Below are 15,607 nucleotides of genomic sequence, written 5' to 3'. Positions count from 1 at the left end.
CCGCAATGTAATGGTCAAACTGAACGTTGTAACCAGTGGTTGGAACAATTTTTAAGACTCTTCTGTTCCTCTCAACAACATCTTTGGAGTGACTTCCTGCATTACGCTGAATTTTGTTACAACAACACTATTCATTCCACTACTGGTCAAACTCCCTTCTTCGCAAACTACGGTTTTCATCCCAAGTTTCACATCCTACCATCTTCTACCGTTCCAGTATCTAGTATATCAGATTTGTCTGATTCCATCTCTTCCAACTTTAAAACCATCGAGTCCAACATCATAGCAGCAAAACAACTCCAGAAACAGTATTATGATCGCCGCAGAACTCCACCTCCTGTCTACACAAAAGGTGATCTAGTCTGGCTATCCACCAAACACCTAAGTTTGAAAACCCCTTCGAAAAAACTTTCTCCGTTGTTCATTGGTCCATACCCTGTTGAACTTGTCATTAATGCCAATGCTGTCCGGCTTAAATTACCCGATAATTTAAGAGTTCATCCCACATTCCATGTATCCCTTCTCAAACCCTATAAGGATCTCAGGGATTTCTCTTTACAAACGTCTCTTCCACCTATTTCTCTCGACCCTGAAATGGAGTATGAAGTTCACTCAATCCTGGATTCCCGTTTCCGTAGGGGACGTATTGAATATCTTGTTCGTTGGAAGGGTTTCTCTACAGATGATGATTCCTGGGAACCAGCTACCAACATATCCGCTCCTCGTTTGATATCTCATTTCCACCAAAGACATCCGGATCGTCCTGGGCCTTGAGCCTCTGGAGTGGCTCCTTGGAGGGGGGATTCTGTCAGGATAATGGCATACTTATTTCTCTGCACTGTCCCTTTAAAGCATCCTGCTCTCATTAACATCAACCTATTTAAGGCCCCTCCCAGCATTTTCACATTGCTTAGTATTGAAGTTTGTCTTAAACCTTAACCTGAGCCTGCTCTCTGTAAGATTTATCTTACTACTTCTGTTTGTTGGATTCCTCTACTCCTCCTAGCTGGATTTTTGTTGTCATCCTCTCCTTCCTGCCTGCTTCTCCCTCAAGAAGATTCAGCTATTTCAAAAGCCTCATTCATACCTTTACCTCTAACTCAGTTTCCCCTGCAGCTCACCGGCCTTGGGATTCACTTTTCACTGAGCTCCACTTCCTCATGCTGTGACGTCATCAGCCAGCTGCTACTGAGCTTCCCTGCTCCCTCTGGCAAGTCGCCATTACAACCCGGTGTTTGCAACTATCATTATAACAGTCCTGTTAGGGGTAAGCCAGTCTCTGAATTTTACTTTGCTGCTATTCTCTAAGATTAGTATCTCAGTTGCTGCTGTTATTTTTCTGTGACTTTTATTTTCATTCCCTCTTATCCTGCTGTTTTACCATAACTCTGTACACAATTGCAATTGCTTATTTTTTTCTATGACCATAGTACCATTTTTTCCTTGCTTATTTATTTTTTCCTTCATTAATGGTAAAATCTCAGGTTTATCTGAGCATATCCCTGCTGCATTTACTTTCTCACAGTGACTACCCAGACACATGTGGCAGCCATAGGGAATATGCTCAATTACTGCCTGTATATTAAAACCTTGCAATAAGGAACAAGGTTTTACATAGCTGCCTAATTCCTAAACTTTGTTTTACCTTATCACTCTGTTGCAAACAACCATACAATTTTTATTGTTTTTTTCATTCCCAGCAGTTGTGGTCCAAATAACTAAGCTGCACACATTTTTTCTTTCTTAGTTGTGCCTGACAGTATTGCTCCTCCTTAACACCAGAGGGCGCTCATAACTGCTAAGCATTCAGCACTGACTAAAAAGCAGAGACATCTCCACGCACAAAAAAAAGGGAAATGAGGACCTGGAATACAGAGGTAACAGAAAAAAGTGAGAGATAATGAATGGCATTTTAATAAGAATAACCTTAAAATAGAATCTGCTTTATACAAACTAGAAAAAAAAAAAAAAAACACACCTTAGTTAAAGGGACACTGAACCCAAATTTTTTCTTTTGTGATTCAGACAGAGCATGCACATTTAAGCAACTTTATAATTTACTCCTATTAGCAAATGTTCTTCATTCTCTTGGTATCTTTATTTGAAAAGATGCCGACCCATTTTTTGTGAACAACCTGGGTTGTTCTTGCTTATTGGTGGATAAATTCATCCACCAATAAACAAGTGCTGTCCAGGGTTCTGGACATTCTTTTTCAAATAAAGATAGCAAGAGAACGAAGAAAAATTGTTAATAGGAGTAAATTAGAAAGTTGCTTAAAATTGCTTGTTCTATCTGAATCACAAAAGAAAAGAATTTAGGTTCAGTGTCCCATTAAGCACAATTAGTACAATTAGATTTACTTTAATTAAAGGGGAATTTTTGTTGATAAATAATTTTGGAAAAGAAACAAACAAATGTTATGTAAAAAGAAAAAAAAGATACTAAATTAATGTAAACAAATGATATTTGTGGTTGAGTACTAATTGCTTTGTGTCTGATATACCTTAGGGACATGAAACTCAAAATGTTTTTTTCATAAGTCAGATAAAGAATACAATTTTAAACAACATTCCAATTTACCTATATTATCTAATTTGCTTCGTTTTTTTAGATATCCTTTGTTGAAGTTATAACAATGCACATGGGTAAGCCAATCACACGAGGCATCTATGTGCAGCCACCAATCAGCAGCTACTGAGTCTATTTAGATATGTTTTTCAACAAATGATATCAAGAGAATGAAGCAAATTAGATAATAGAAGTAAATTGGAAAGTTGTTTTTACTTTAATGAAAGTAAAAAAAAATTGTGTTTCATGTCCCTTTAAATGTAACTATGAGCTGGCAGCAAATTGGTTAAAGTCTTCAATTTAATTAAAGTGATTGTAATGTCTGGCACTTTTTAGACATAGTATATAAAATGAATTTTAAAAACAGGCGCACTTTCATTCATTTATTTTTTTTAAGACAGTTCCTTAGTAAAATAGTTAGCGTTTAGTTATGGTAAACATCCTGCCGGTCCTCCACCCGCATCTAATACTCTATTTAGTTAATGGATGACAAATCTGGCTCCATCCAATCATTATCATTATGTGCCCCCTTTGGCATCCATCTCGTGGGGCATGCAACAATTGGATAAAGCCAGATTAGTCATTGATCAACTAAATACAGTTTGAGATGCGGGTGGAGGAACGGCAGGATGTTTACCATAACTAAACGGAAATTATTTTAATAAGACAAATGTAATGAATGAAAGAAAGTACACCTTTTTTAAGATTCATTTTATATACTATGTATTAAAGTGAATAACTTTACAATACCTTTAAAGGGACAATGTACTGTAAAAGCTTTTCCCTTTTAATGTGTTACCAATCATCCATTTTACTTGCTGGAGATGATTACATTGTTTACATAAAGTTCCTTTACATTTATTTAGTAAACTGAAATAGTTCATTTTGCCTGCTGAATCTACCACCTATATTAAAAAAATGTTTACATTTAAAGGGCCATTAAACCCAAAAATTTTCTTTCACGATTCAGATAGAGAATACAATTTTAAACAACATTCCAATTTACTTCTATTATCTAATTTGCTGCAATCTTAGATATCCTTTGTTAAAGAAATAGCAATGCACATGGGTGAGTCAATCACATGAGGCATATATGTGCAGCTACCAATCAGAAGCTACTGAGCCTATCTAGATATGCTTTTCAGGAAAGAATATCAAGAGAATGAAGCAAATTAGATAATTGAAGTAAATTAGAAAGTTGTTTAAAATGGTATTCTCTATCTAAATCACGATGAAAGAAAAAAAAATTGGGTTTAATGTCCCTTTAAGTATTGGCTGTTAAAAATGTATGTAAACAAGAGATTACACTCCTAGTTAGGGGTGGGGTGATATACTAAAATTTTAATTTCCAGTTTTTCTCACTAGGTATTTGGCTTTTGGTAGGCAGACATAGATAAGATAATGAACCATTTGATAAAAGAGGATTGCTCTTTCTTCATGCTCATCCTATTTTAATGGGCTTTGGTTTAAAAGCGCAAACAGCTATCTCATATGCAAAAATAAAAAAAGGAAAACATTCTCATATATTTTATACACTGCAGCTGGAATATCAAGTCACTGTTAAACACATTAAGGGGAAAACAATTTTCCAGTAAACTGTCACTTAAAGCAACATTATGACAATGTTTTTATCTTTTACTTGCATAAATGTGTCAAAAGCAATGTCTCAAAATAACATTATTTTCAGGAGTAACCACCATACCAATGTTTAAATGGTTAAATAATAATAATAATAGTATTTTATAAATAATATATGGCCAAGAAAATAATTTCCCCTATTTTTTATAATATGATGGCAGGTCCTTAAAGGGACACTAAACCCATTTTTTTTCTTTCATGATTCAGATAGAGCAGGCAGTTTTAAGCACCATTCTAATTTACTCCTATTATCAATTTTATTCGTTCTCTTGTTATCTTTATTTGAAAAAGAAGGAATCTAAGCTTAGTAGCCAGCCCATTTTTGGTTCAGCACCCTGGATACCGCTTGCTGATTGGTGGCTAAATGTACCAAATATAGGGCAAAAGTAAAATATATTAACAAAAACACGTCATGATGTGTAAAGAACAATTTACCTGGCATATTCCAAGTATGCCACAATTAAATGGTATTGATAAGCTGTGTATGTGCTGAAGTTAGATGCAGTAATATTCCCCCATTACATACAGTGTTCTCCACAGAAAATTTTGCTAGGCAGGTGTCATTATGTAGTAGCTAGGCAGGGGCAGTGTAATACCTTACAATATAATAACACTTTCATTTAAAAATTTGATGGTTTGCGGGCGTGCAATATATAACCAGACATTACAAAGATTTTTGGTATGGTAGAACTTTGATTTCTAAAATGAAAGGAGTGCAGATCATTGTATAGCCAATCTGCATTTTACTCCACAGAAAAACCTCAACAGCGTTCCACTAGAGCAAGGGATTCTTCTGGGTAAGGATATCAAATGAGTTTTACAATGCAAAAAGACAGATACAGTCAATGAAATGTAACACTAAAGCAATCAGAAATACACATAAACTCAGTGGTTTGACTAAATCACAGTCTGCTCATTGTTCCTCCACTGAAGACTGGAGTTTTAAAAATTGGACACATTCTTGAACTAGCCATCTTGAAAATAGATGCTTACTAAGCTGAAATGCATTTATTGGAGCTGTGTTTAGTAATGTAAAGAAGCTGAAGACTGTACGTCCCTTGGAGATGTCAAAGTCAGTGATAGACATGTGCATTTAATTTAGTTCTGAATTGAAATTCAGACAAATTCGCCAAATTCGGAGATTCTAATCGATTCGAATTTACGAATTACCCTAGCAACAAAACTAAACTAATCCGAATGCATTTGTAATGAATAAATTCGAATTAGTTTGGATTTATTCGTTACATTCGAATGGCCATGGACTAATCACAATTCAGTATAAAAATTAAATTTATAATCACAAAATTTGGTATAAAAATTTAATTTAGTGAGATTTAGTGAGATAGAACAGTAAAATATTTCCGTTTTTGTAACTTGGAATCATCTGAATCAACATAACACATACCGAACTTCCGAATTTACTAATCGAATCCGAAATGAATACATCTGAATACATCCAAATTTATTTAAATATGAATGAAGCTGAAACGAATACATTCAAATGTATCCAAAACGAAATTCGAAAAAATCAGAATGGTCCGAAACGAACCGAAACAAATTTTTCCGCTGCGCACATGTCTAGTCAGTGATAAAAATAGGTAATGTACTGAATGAACAAGAAGGAACATAAAGCTTAGTGATCATAAACTCACTAACATGGAGAAATTCATGCAAAATATTTGGGATTGTTTTAGCCCTTATTGTGTTGTTCAGCTGTTTGATGTACTGAAATGACCCACAAGGTTCGTTTAAATAAACTACTTTATTATATCTGAACCCTGACACCTGAGCTGCTTTCTGTCTGCTGAGCTCTTCCTGACTGCTGCAGAGCTAATCACTTCCTGGGGCATCCGCTCCCTTCCTGTTATCTGACCCTTATGCATCTGCATTACAGGCTCAGCTCAGCACACTTATAGAGATCAATTTATCAATCAAGGGCGGAAAGGGGCATACATATTTGCCCCTGTCCACAGCAGCTCTCTTTAACATTGCACACGAGCGCTATTTTGCGCTTGCGTGCAACCCCACCCCCCCTGCCTGCGCACGGCCAATCACACACAGTCAGAGGCTCTCAATCTGTCCGACAGAAGAGACTGGGGAGATTGAAATTATCCACCTAAGAGGTGAATAAAAGGGTAGGGCAGCAGCGGTCTGATGACCACTACTTGATAATTCCTGGCTGCAGGTTCTGTTGTGAGAACCTGCAGTCAAAGGAAGAAGGAGGGCTTGATAAATCGAGCCCATATTCATACCATGAACACTGCATAATGAGATAAACAAGTCCCCTAGCTAAGATTTTCCTTTATAACATTCTTTGAAGGTACCTCACAGTCTTTCCAGATTCTCTTTCACTTATGGTGACAAAAATATAAATACATAAAATCTACATTATAGTATTAAACTAAAGCAGGAGTGGCAAGAGGTAGATTGTGGTCAACGAGTGGACTGCGAGTGAAATTTGAGGTGACCGCCTGGAAGATTTCAAAAGTCTTCATAATAAGAGAAACATTTCTCACACATCTAGATTATGAGTGAAGAGCCTCGGCACCGTAGATGTATGAGAAAGGTTTATCTTATGCAGACTTTTGAAATCGGCTATGAGTCTATGACGGCTGTCTGTGTACTTCAGCATGTGCGATGCGACTGTAGCTGAACTTGCTGCCCCAGCTTTGGTTACTGCCTGTCCCAAACTCTCCTACTTTTTGTCTCAAGAGCGGTCAGTCCATAGTACAGACTCTTCATGCGCCAGGCTGAGATGCTGCTCGGTATCCCTGGGTTTGGCAATTCCAGGTCCTGCTCTGTCTGATATTCTGCTGCTACTTTTCTAGTTCTGTCCTCCGTTACTTGTCACCAGGCTCTGCTGGGCAAATGGTCTGGTGATGTTTTTTTTTTTCCCAGGGTCTGTTACTCCCCTCAGGTTTTTTTACTTACTCTGTACAAGGCTTTGATGCTGCTCTCTGATACTTCCTCTGACACACTAATATTAGATATACTGTCTCCAGAATTTGTTGTCACCAAATTGTACAGGTCAGTGCTGTTGCTGCTATACCAGTCTCTGGTTGCTGTGTAAGACAGTACAGAGCCTGCCGATGTCACTGTCCCAACTATTTGCAGTAGTCTTCAGCTAGTAGTAGATGAATGGAGAGCAGTCAACAGGACCTGCCGCTAATTAACCTGACATGGCGTCCAGACAATAAAATTACTTTGTAGAATGAGTCTGTCTATGATTGGCTGAGAATAGTTCATTGTCATCGTTGTACCTGAGCTGGGGGTTTCCCATGTGTTCCTGGCTTGACTACTCCGCTAGCTCTAGACTCAAGCCGTCTTGATTTTGAGACTACTTATTCATACGCAGGCACGGTACACAGATGTGGTTGCTTGATAGTCCCAGCGTGATGTAAAGAGAGAGCTCTCGCAATAAGTAAAGAGCGTGGCTGATTTTTAAGGCTGTATTATTCATGGCAAAAAAAATAAAACATTTCAGCCAGCAGGTCCTATTTGAGGCAAAAATACAATTTTCACCTAGCAGGTCCTATTTGTGGCAAAAATATAATTTTCTGCCAGCGACTGGTGTTTTTTTCTTTTTTTAGTTAGGTGACCACGTCACTTAGAATAAAATTAGAGTTAGCCTTGCCTTACAAAAGTCTGCCCACCCCTGAACTAAAGGATCATGGTTTTTTTTTTATTTTTCTGAGACAACAGTTTTTTTGTTTAAAGGGGCATGGTAGTCTGTTTTAAAAATTTAATAAAGATGCCTACTGAAAAATGTTTTAGAACTTTGTAATACATTTCTATTTTCATTAATTAGGTATTATTACTGCAGTGATCAGAACCATTGACCATTATTGTATGCACATATACTAGTACAGCATAGTCTATGAACTGCGCATGCTTATCGTTAATTTACAGGGTCATCACGACATCACAAGAGGCGGTGAGGGAGCCGCAGCAGTGCATGTGAGGGCACCAGAAGAAACTACAACGGATTATTTACACAGTGTCTCCTAGCAACTATTAAGCATCCCTGTCAGTTCCTTTAGAGATGCCTGCTGCATTCCAGAATGGCCTGTAATTGTGCTAAAATAGCGGTACAAAATTAAAGATCACAATTTCAATTTTAAAGGTATATTTAATAATATGAAAGTAATGGCAGAACTTATTTTAGCATATGTTTTAAGAGCCTTATAATTATTTTAAAGGCAATTAGCACACTTAGGCAAGTATCCCCACTTGCTTCCCCCATAATTACTCTATATACATTGTTACCAATGCACAAGAGGATTCTGGGTAAAGTATGCAAATTAGATATATAATAGTTTATGCATTTTGCTTTCATGACTGTGTATTGGAGGCATGAGATTTTGTATATCTAATTTGCATATACTACCCAGAATCCATTGGTTACAATGTAAACAGAGTGCATCTGGGGGTTAGCAAGCGGGAATACTTGCCTAAGTGTTCTAATTGCCTATACAATAATTCTATGGCTCTTTTATGAAATGGAAGATTTTAATCTCATGCTATTATCTCCATCATAACGTAAAAGGACATGAAACCTAAAATTGTTTTTTGATGATTCAGGTAGAGCTTGTCATTTTAAACAACTTTCTATTTTACTTCTACTGTTATTTGCTTCATTCTCTTAGTGTCCTTAGTTGACCTATCATTTTAAATGAATATGCACATATTCTACCCTAGTGGTAGCTAGCTGGTGATTGGTGCCTGCATACATTTCTCTCTTGTGATTGGCTAATTAGATGTGTTCAGATAGTGCATTGCAGTTTCTTCACCGAAGGATAACAAGATAATGAAGCAAATTTGATAATAAAATTAAATTTTAAAGTTTTTTAAAATTCTATGTTCTATCTGAATCATTAATTTATTTGTTAGTGTTTTCTGCTACTTTAAGTAAATTATATCAATATCTATACTATAATTGCGTTTGTAACGTGTCCGTTGCCGTCGTCAGTTGTCAAACGAATCCACCTGGGACGAGATTACATGTGCAGCGTTGCCCGCACCAAGTATTAACAAAAACACCTAACCGCCCGAACGAAGTACTAACAAACCGCCCACCCGCACAAAGTAGTAACAAAAACACCTAACCACCCACACAAAGTATTAACAAACCGCCTGCCCGAACTAAGTATTAACAAACTGGCCGTCCGCACAAAGTATTAACAAAAACACCTAACCACCAACACGAAGTATTAACAAAAACACCTAACCGCCTGACCGCACAAAGTATTAACAAACCGCCCACCTGAACTAAGTATTAACAAACTGGCCGTCCGCACAAAGTATTAACAAAAACACCTAACCACCAGCACGAAGTATTAACAAAAACACCTAACCGCACAAAGTATTAACAAACCGCCCGCCTGAACTAAGTATTAACAAACTGGCCGCCCGCACAAATTATTGACAAAAACACCTAACCACCAGCGCAAAATATTAACAAAAACACCTAACCGCCCGACCGCACGAAGTATTAACAAACCGCCCACCCGCACGCATGAACGCAATATGTTCCTCTCAACCGTCATCCCCCCACCTTAATAACTAAATAAAATGTATTAACCCCTAATCCGCCATTCACTCACATCGCAATCTAACTAATAAAGGCCTAGATTTAGAGTTCGGCGGTAGCCGTCAAAACCAGCGTTAGAGGCTCCTAACGCTGGTTTTGGCCGCCCGCTGGTATTTGGAGTCAGTGATTAAAGGGTCTAACGCTCACTTTACAGCCGCGACTTTTCCATACCGCAGATCCCCCTACGCCATTTGCGTAGCCTATCTTTTCAATGGGATCTTTCTAACGCTGGTATTTAGAGTCGTTTCTGCAGTGAGCGTTAGAGCTCTAACGACAAGATTCCAGCCGCCTGAAAAAAGCAGGAGTTAAGAGCTTTCTGGCTAACGCCGGTTTATAAAGCTCTTAACTACTGTGCCCTAAAGTACACTAACACCCATAAACTACCTATGTACCCCTAAACCGAGGTCCCCCCACATCGCCGCCACTCGATTAAAATTTTTAACCCCTAATCTGCCGACCGCCACCTACGTTATACTTATGTACCCCTAATCTGCTGCCCCTAACCCCGCCGACCCCTATATTATATTTATTAACCCCTAACTTGCCCCCCACAACGTCGCCGCAAGCTACTTAAAATAATTAACCCCTAATCTTCCGACCGCAAATCGCCGCCACCTACGTTATCCCTATGTACCCCTAATCTTCTGCCCCTAACATCGCCGACCCCTATGTTATATTTATTAACCCCTAATCTGCCCCCCACAACGTCGCCGACACCTACCTACACTTATTAACCCCTAATCTGCCGAGCGGACCTGAGCGCTACTATAATAAAGTTATTAACCCCTAATCCGCCTCACTAACCCTATCATAAATAGTATTAACCCCTAATCTGCCCTCCCTAACATCGCCGACACCTACCTTCAATTATTAACCCCTAATCTGCCGACCGGACCTCACCGCTATTCTAATAAATGTATTAACCCCTAAAGCTAAGTCTAACCCTAACACTAACACCCCCCTAAGTTAAATATAATTTTTATCTAACGAAATAAATTAACTCTTATTAAATAAATGATTCCTATTTAAAGCTAAATACTTACCTGTAAAATAAATCCTAATATAGCTACAATATAAATTACATTTATATTATAGCTATTTTAGGATTAATATTTATTTTACAGGTAACTTTGTATTTATTTTAACCAGGTACAATAGCTATTAAATAGTTAAGAACTATTTAATAGTTACCTAGTTAAAATAATTACAAATTTACCTGTAAAATAAATCCTAACCTAAGATATAATTAAACCTAACACTACCCTATCAATAAAATAATTAAATAAACTACCTACAATTACCTACAATTAACCTAACACTACACTATCAATAAATTAATTAAACACAATTGCTACAAATAAATACAATTAAATAAACTATCTAAAGTACAAAAAATAAAAAAGAACTAAGTTACAGAAAATAAAAAAATATTTACAAACATAAGAAAAATATTACAACAATTTTAAACTAATTACACCTACTCTAAGCCCCCTAATAAAATAACAAAGACCCCCAAAATAAAAAATTCCCTACCCTATTCTAAAATACAAAAATTACAAGCTCTTTTACCTTACCAGCCCTGAACAGGGCCCTTTGCGGGGCATGCCCCAAGAATTTCAGCTCTTTTGCCTGTAAAAAAAAACATACAATACCCCCCCCCCAACATTACAACCCACCACCCACATACCCCTAATCTAACCCAAACCCCCTTAAATAAAACTAACACTAATCCCCTAAAGATCTTCCTACCTTGTCTTCACCATCCAGGTATCACCGATCCGTCCTGGCTCCAAGATCTTCATCCAACCCAAGCGGGGGTTGGCGATCCATAATCCGGTGCTCCAAAGTCTTCCTCCTATCCGGCAAGAAGAGGACATCCGGACCGGCAAACATCTTCTCCAAGCGGCATCTTCTATGTTCTTCCATCCGATGACGACCGGCTCCATCTTGAAGACCTCCAGCGCGGATCCATCCTCTTCTTCCGACGACTAGACGACGAATGACGGTTCCTTTAAGGGACGTCATCCAAGATGGCGTCCCTCGAATTCCGATTGGCTGATAGGATTCTATCAGCCAATCGGAATTAAGGTAGGAATATTCTGATTGGCTGATGGAATCAGCCAATCAGAATCAAGTTCAATCCGATTGGCTGATCCAATCAGCCAATCAGATTGAGCTCGCATTCTATTGGCTGTTCCGATCAGCCAATAGAATGCGAGCTCAATCTGATTGGCTGATTGGATCAGCCAATCGGATTGAACTTGATTCTGATTGGCTGATTCCATCAGCCAATCAGAATATTCCTACCTTAATTCCGATTGGCTGATAGAATCCTATCAGCCAATCGGAATTCGAGGGACGCCATCTTGGATGACGTCCCTTAAAGGAACCGTCATTCGTCGTCTAGTCGTCGGAAGAAGAGGATGGATCCGCGCTGGAGGTCTTCAAGATGGAGCCGGTCGTCATCGGATGGAAGAACATAGAAGATGCCGCTTGGAGAAGATGTTTGCCGGTCCGGATGTCCTCTTCTTGCCGGATAGGAGGAAGACTTTGGAGCACCGGATTATGGATCGCCAACCCCCGCTTGGGTTGGATGAAGATCTTGGAGCCAGGACGGATCGGTGATACCTGGATGGTGAAGACAAGGTAGGAAGATCTTTAGGGGATTAGTGTTAGGTTTATTTAAGGGGGTTTGGGTTAGATTAGGGGTATGTGGGTGGTGGGTTGTAATGTTGGGGGGGGGGTATTGTATGTTTTTTTTTACAGGCAAAAGAGCTGAAATTCTTGGGGCATGCCCCGCAAAGGGCCCTGTTCAGGGCTGGTAAGGTAAAAGAGCTTGTAATTTTTGTATTTTAGAATAGGGTAGGGAATTTTTTATTTTGGGGGTCTTTGTTATTTTATTAGGGGGCTTAGAGTAGGTGTAATTAGTTTAAAATTGTTGTAATATTTTTCTTATGTTTGTAAATATTTTTTTATTTTCTGTAACTTAGTTCTTTTTTATTTTTTGTACTTTAGATAGTTTATTTAATTGTATTTATTTGTAGCAATTGTGTTTAATTAATTTATTGATAGTGTAGTGTTAGGTTAATTGTAGGTAATTGTAGGTAGTTTATTTAATTATTTTATTGATAGGGTAGTGTTAGGTTTAATTATATCTTAGGTTAGGATTTATTTTACAGGTAAATTTGTAATTATTTTAACTAGGTAACTATTAAATAGTTCTTAACTATTTAATAGCTATTGTACCTGGTTAAAATAAATACAAAGTTACCTGTAAAATAAATATTAATCCTAAAATAGCTATAATATAAATGTAATTTATATTGTAGCTATATTAGGATTTATTTTACAGGTAAGTATTTAGCTTTAAATAGGAATCATTTATTTAATAAGAGTTAATTAATTTCGTTAGATGTAAATTATATTTAAGTTAGGGGGGTGTTAGTGTTAGGGTTAGACTTAGCTTTAGGGGTTAATACATTTATTAGAATAGCGGTGAGCTCCGGTCGGCAGATTAGGGGTTAATAATTGAAGGTAGGTGTCGGCGATGTTAGGGAGGGCAGATTAGGGGTTAATACTATTTATGATAGGGTTAGTGTGGCGGATTAGGGGTTAATAACTTTATTATAGTAGCGCTCAGGTCCGCTCGGCAGATTAGGGGTTAATAAGTGTAGGTAGGTGTCGGCGACGTTGTGGGGGGCAGATTAGGGGTTAATAAATATAACATAGGGGTCGGCGATGTTAGGGCAGCAGATTAGGGGTACATAGGGATAACGTAGGTGGCGGCGGTTTACGGAGCGGCAGATTAGGGGTTAAAAGTGTAATGCAGGGGTCAGCGATAGCGGGGGCGGCAGATTAGGGGTTAATAAGTGTAAGGCTAGGGGTGTTTAGACTCGGGGTACATGTTAGAGTGTTAGGTGCAGACGTAGGAAGTGTTTCCCCATAGGAAACAATGGGGCTGCGTTAGGAGCTGAACGCTGCTTTTTTGCAGGTGTTAGGTTTTTTTTCAGCTCAAACAGCCCCATTGTTTCCTATGGGAGAATCGTGCACGAGCACGTTTTTGAGGCCGGCCGCGTCCGTAAGCAACTCTGGTATCGAGAGTTGTATTTGCGGTAAAAATGCTCTACGCTCCTTTTTTGGAGCCTAACGCAGCATTTGTTTGAACTCTCGATACCAGAGTTAAATTTATGGTGCGGCCAGAAAAAAACCCGCGGAGCGTTAACAGCCCTTTTACCGCCAAACTCCAAATCTAGCCGAAAGTGATTAAGCCCTAATCCGCCATTCACCCACAGTGCAAATAACCTAATTACAATATTAACCCCTAAACTGCCAACCCCCCACCGCAATAACTAAATAAAATGTATTAACCCCTAATCCACTATTCACTCACATCGCAATCTAACTATTAAAGGGATTAACCGATAATCCGCCAAATAATCTAATTACAATGTTAACCCCTAAACCACCAACCCCCCACAACGCCAACTACATAATTACACTATTAACCCCTAAACCACCAACCCCCCACAGCGCCAACTACCTAATTACACTATTAACCCCTAAACCGCCAACCCCCCACAAGAATTAATCTAATCACTTAGCCCCCTAACCTAACACCCCTACATTAACCCCAATAACATAAAATAAAAAAAGACTATCTTCTTAATAAATTACTTAAAAAGTACCAAAATAAAAAAATCATGAATTAAAATAAAAAGCATAACATTACATCACTAGCTGGTGATAGGTGGCTGCACACATTTGTCTCTTGTGATTGGCTAATTAGATGTGTTCAGCTAGCTGCCAGTAGTGCAATGCTGTTTCTTCATCAAAAGATAACAAGATAATGAAGCAAATTTGATAATAAAAGTAAATTTTAAAGTTGTTTAAAATTGTATGTCATCATACAAATCATTAATTTATTTTTTAGAGTTTTCTGTTACTTTAAATAAATCGTCAGTTGCCAAACGAATCCACCTGGGGCGAGATTACATGTGCGGCATTGCCCGCACAAAGTAGTAACAAAAACACCTAACCACCCACACGAAGTATTAACAAACCACCCGCCCGCACAAAGTATTAACAAACACACCTAACCACCAGCATGAAGTATTAACAAACCGCCAGCCCGAATGAAGTATTAACAAAAACACCTAACCACCAGCATGAAGTATTAACAAACTGGCCACCCGCACAAAGTATTAACAAAAAAACCTAACCGCCCACACAAAGTATTAAACCACCCGCCCGAATGAAGTATTAACAAACCACCTGCCCGCACAAAATATTAACAAAAACACCTAACCACCAGCATGAAGTATTAACAAACTTGCCGCCCGCACGAAGTATTAACAAAAACACCTAACCGCCCGCACAAAGTATTAAACCACCCGCCCGGAGGAAGTATTAAAGGGACAGTAAAGTAAAAAAACTTTCATGATTTGAATAGGGCATGTAATTTTAAACAACTTTCCAATTTACTTTTATTACCTATTTTGCTTTGTTCTCTTGGTATTCTTAGCTGACAGCTAAATTTAGGAGGTTCATATGCTAATTTCTTAGTCCTTGAAGGCCACCTCTAATCTGTAAGCAGTTTGACAGTTTTTCACCACTAGAGGGCGTTAGTTCATGTGTTTCACATAGATAACATTGAGCTTAGGCACGTGAAGCTCCTAGGAGTCAGCACGGCTTGTCTAAAAATGCAAGTCTGTCAAAAGAACTGAATTAAGGGGGCAGTTTGCAGAGGTTTAGACACAAGGTAATCACAAAGGTAAAAAGTATATTATTATAACTATTATTATAACTGTGTT

At 38.1% G+C, this 15,607-nt stretch overlaps 1 protein-coding gene across 1 annotated transcript in view; it reads left to right on the top strand.

Annotated features, from left to right (window-relative positions):
- The first annotated feature begins 211 nt into the window (after nucleotides 1–211).
- CACNA2D3 (calcium voltage-gated channel auxiliary subunit alpha2delta 3) overlaps nucleotides 212–15,607 on the top strand; it is a 1,718,630-nt gene continuing 1,703,234 nt past the window's right edge. Inside the window, 2 exon segments of the mRNA XM_053720740.1 lie at nucleotides 212–1,267; nucleotides 1,748–1,877. The gene's annotated coding sequence lies outside the window, so the exon portion shown is untranslated.

This window comes from Bombina bombina, chromosome 7 (assembly GCF_027579735.1).
Source record: "Bombina bombina isolate aBomBom1 chromosome 7, aBomBom1.pri, whole genome shotgun sequence".
NCBI lineage: Eukaryota > Metazoa > Chordata > Amphibia > Anura > Bombinatoridae > Bombina > Bombina bombina.
The sequence above is the reverse complement of the archived record's forward strand: the minus strand, read 5'-3'. Positions and strand labels throughout refer to the sequence as shown.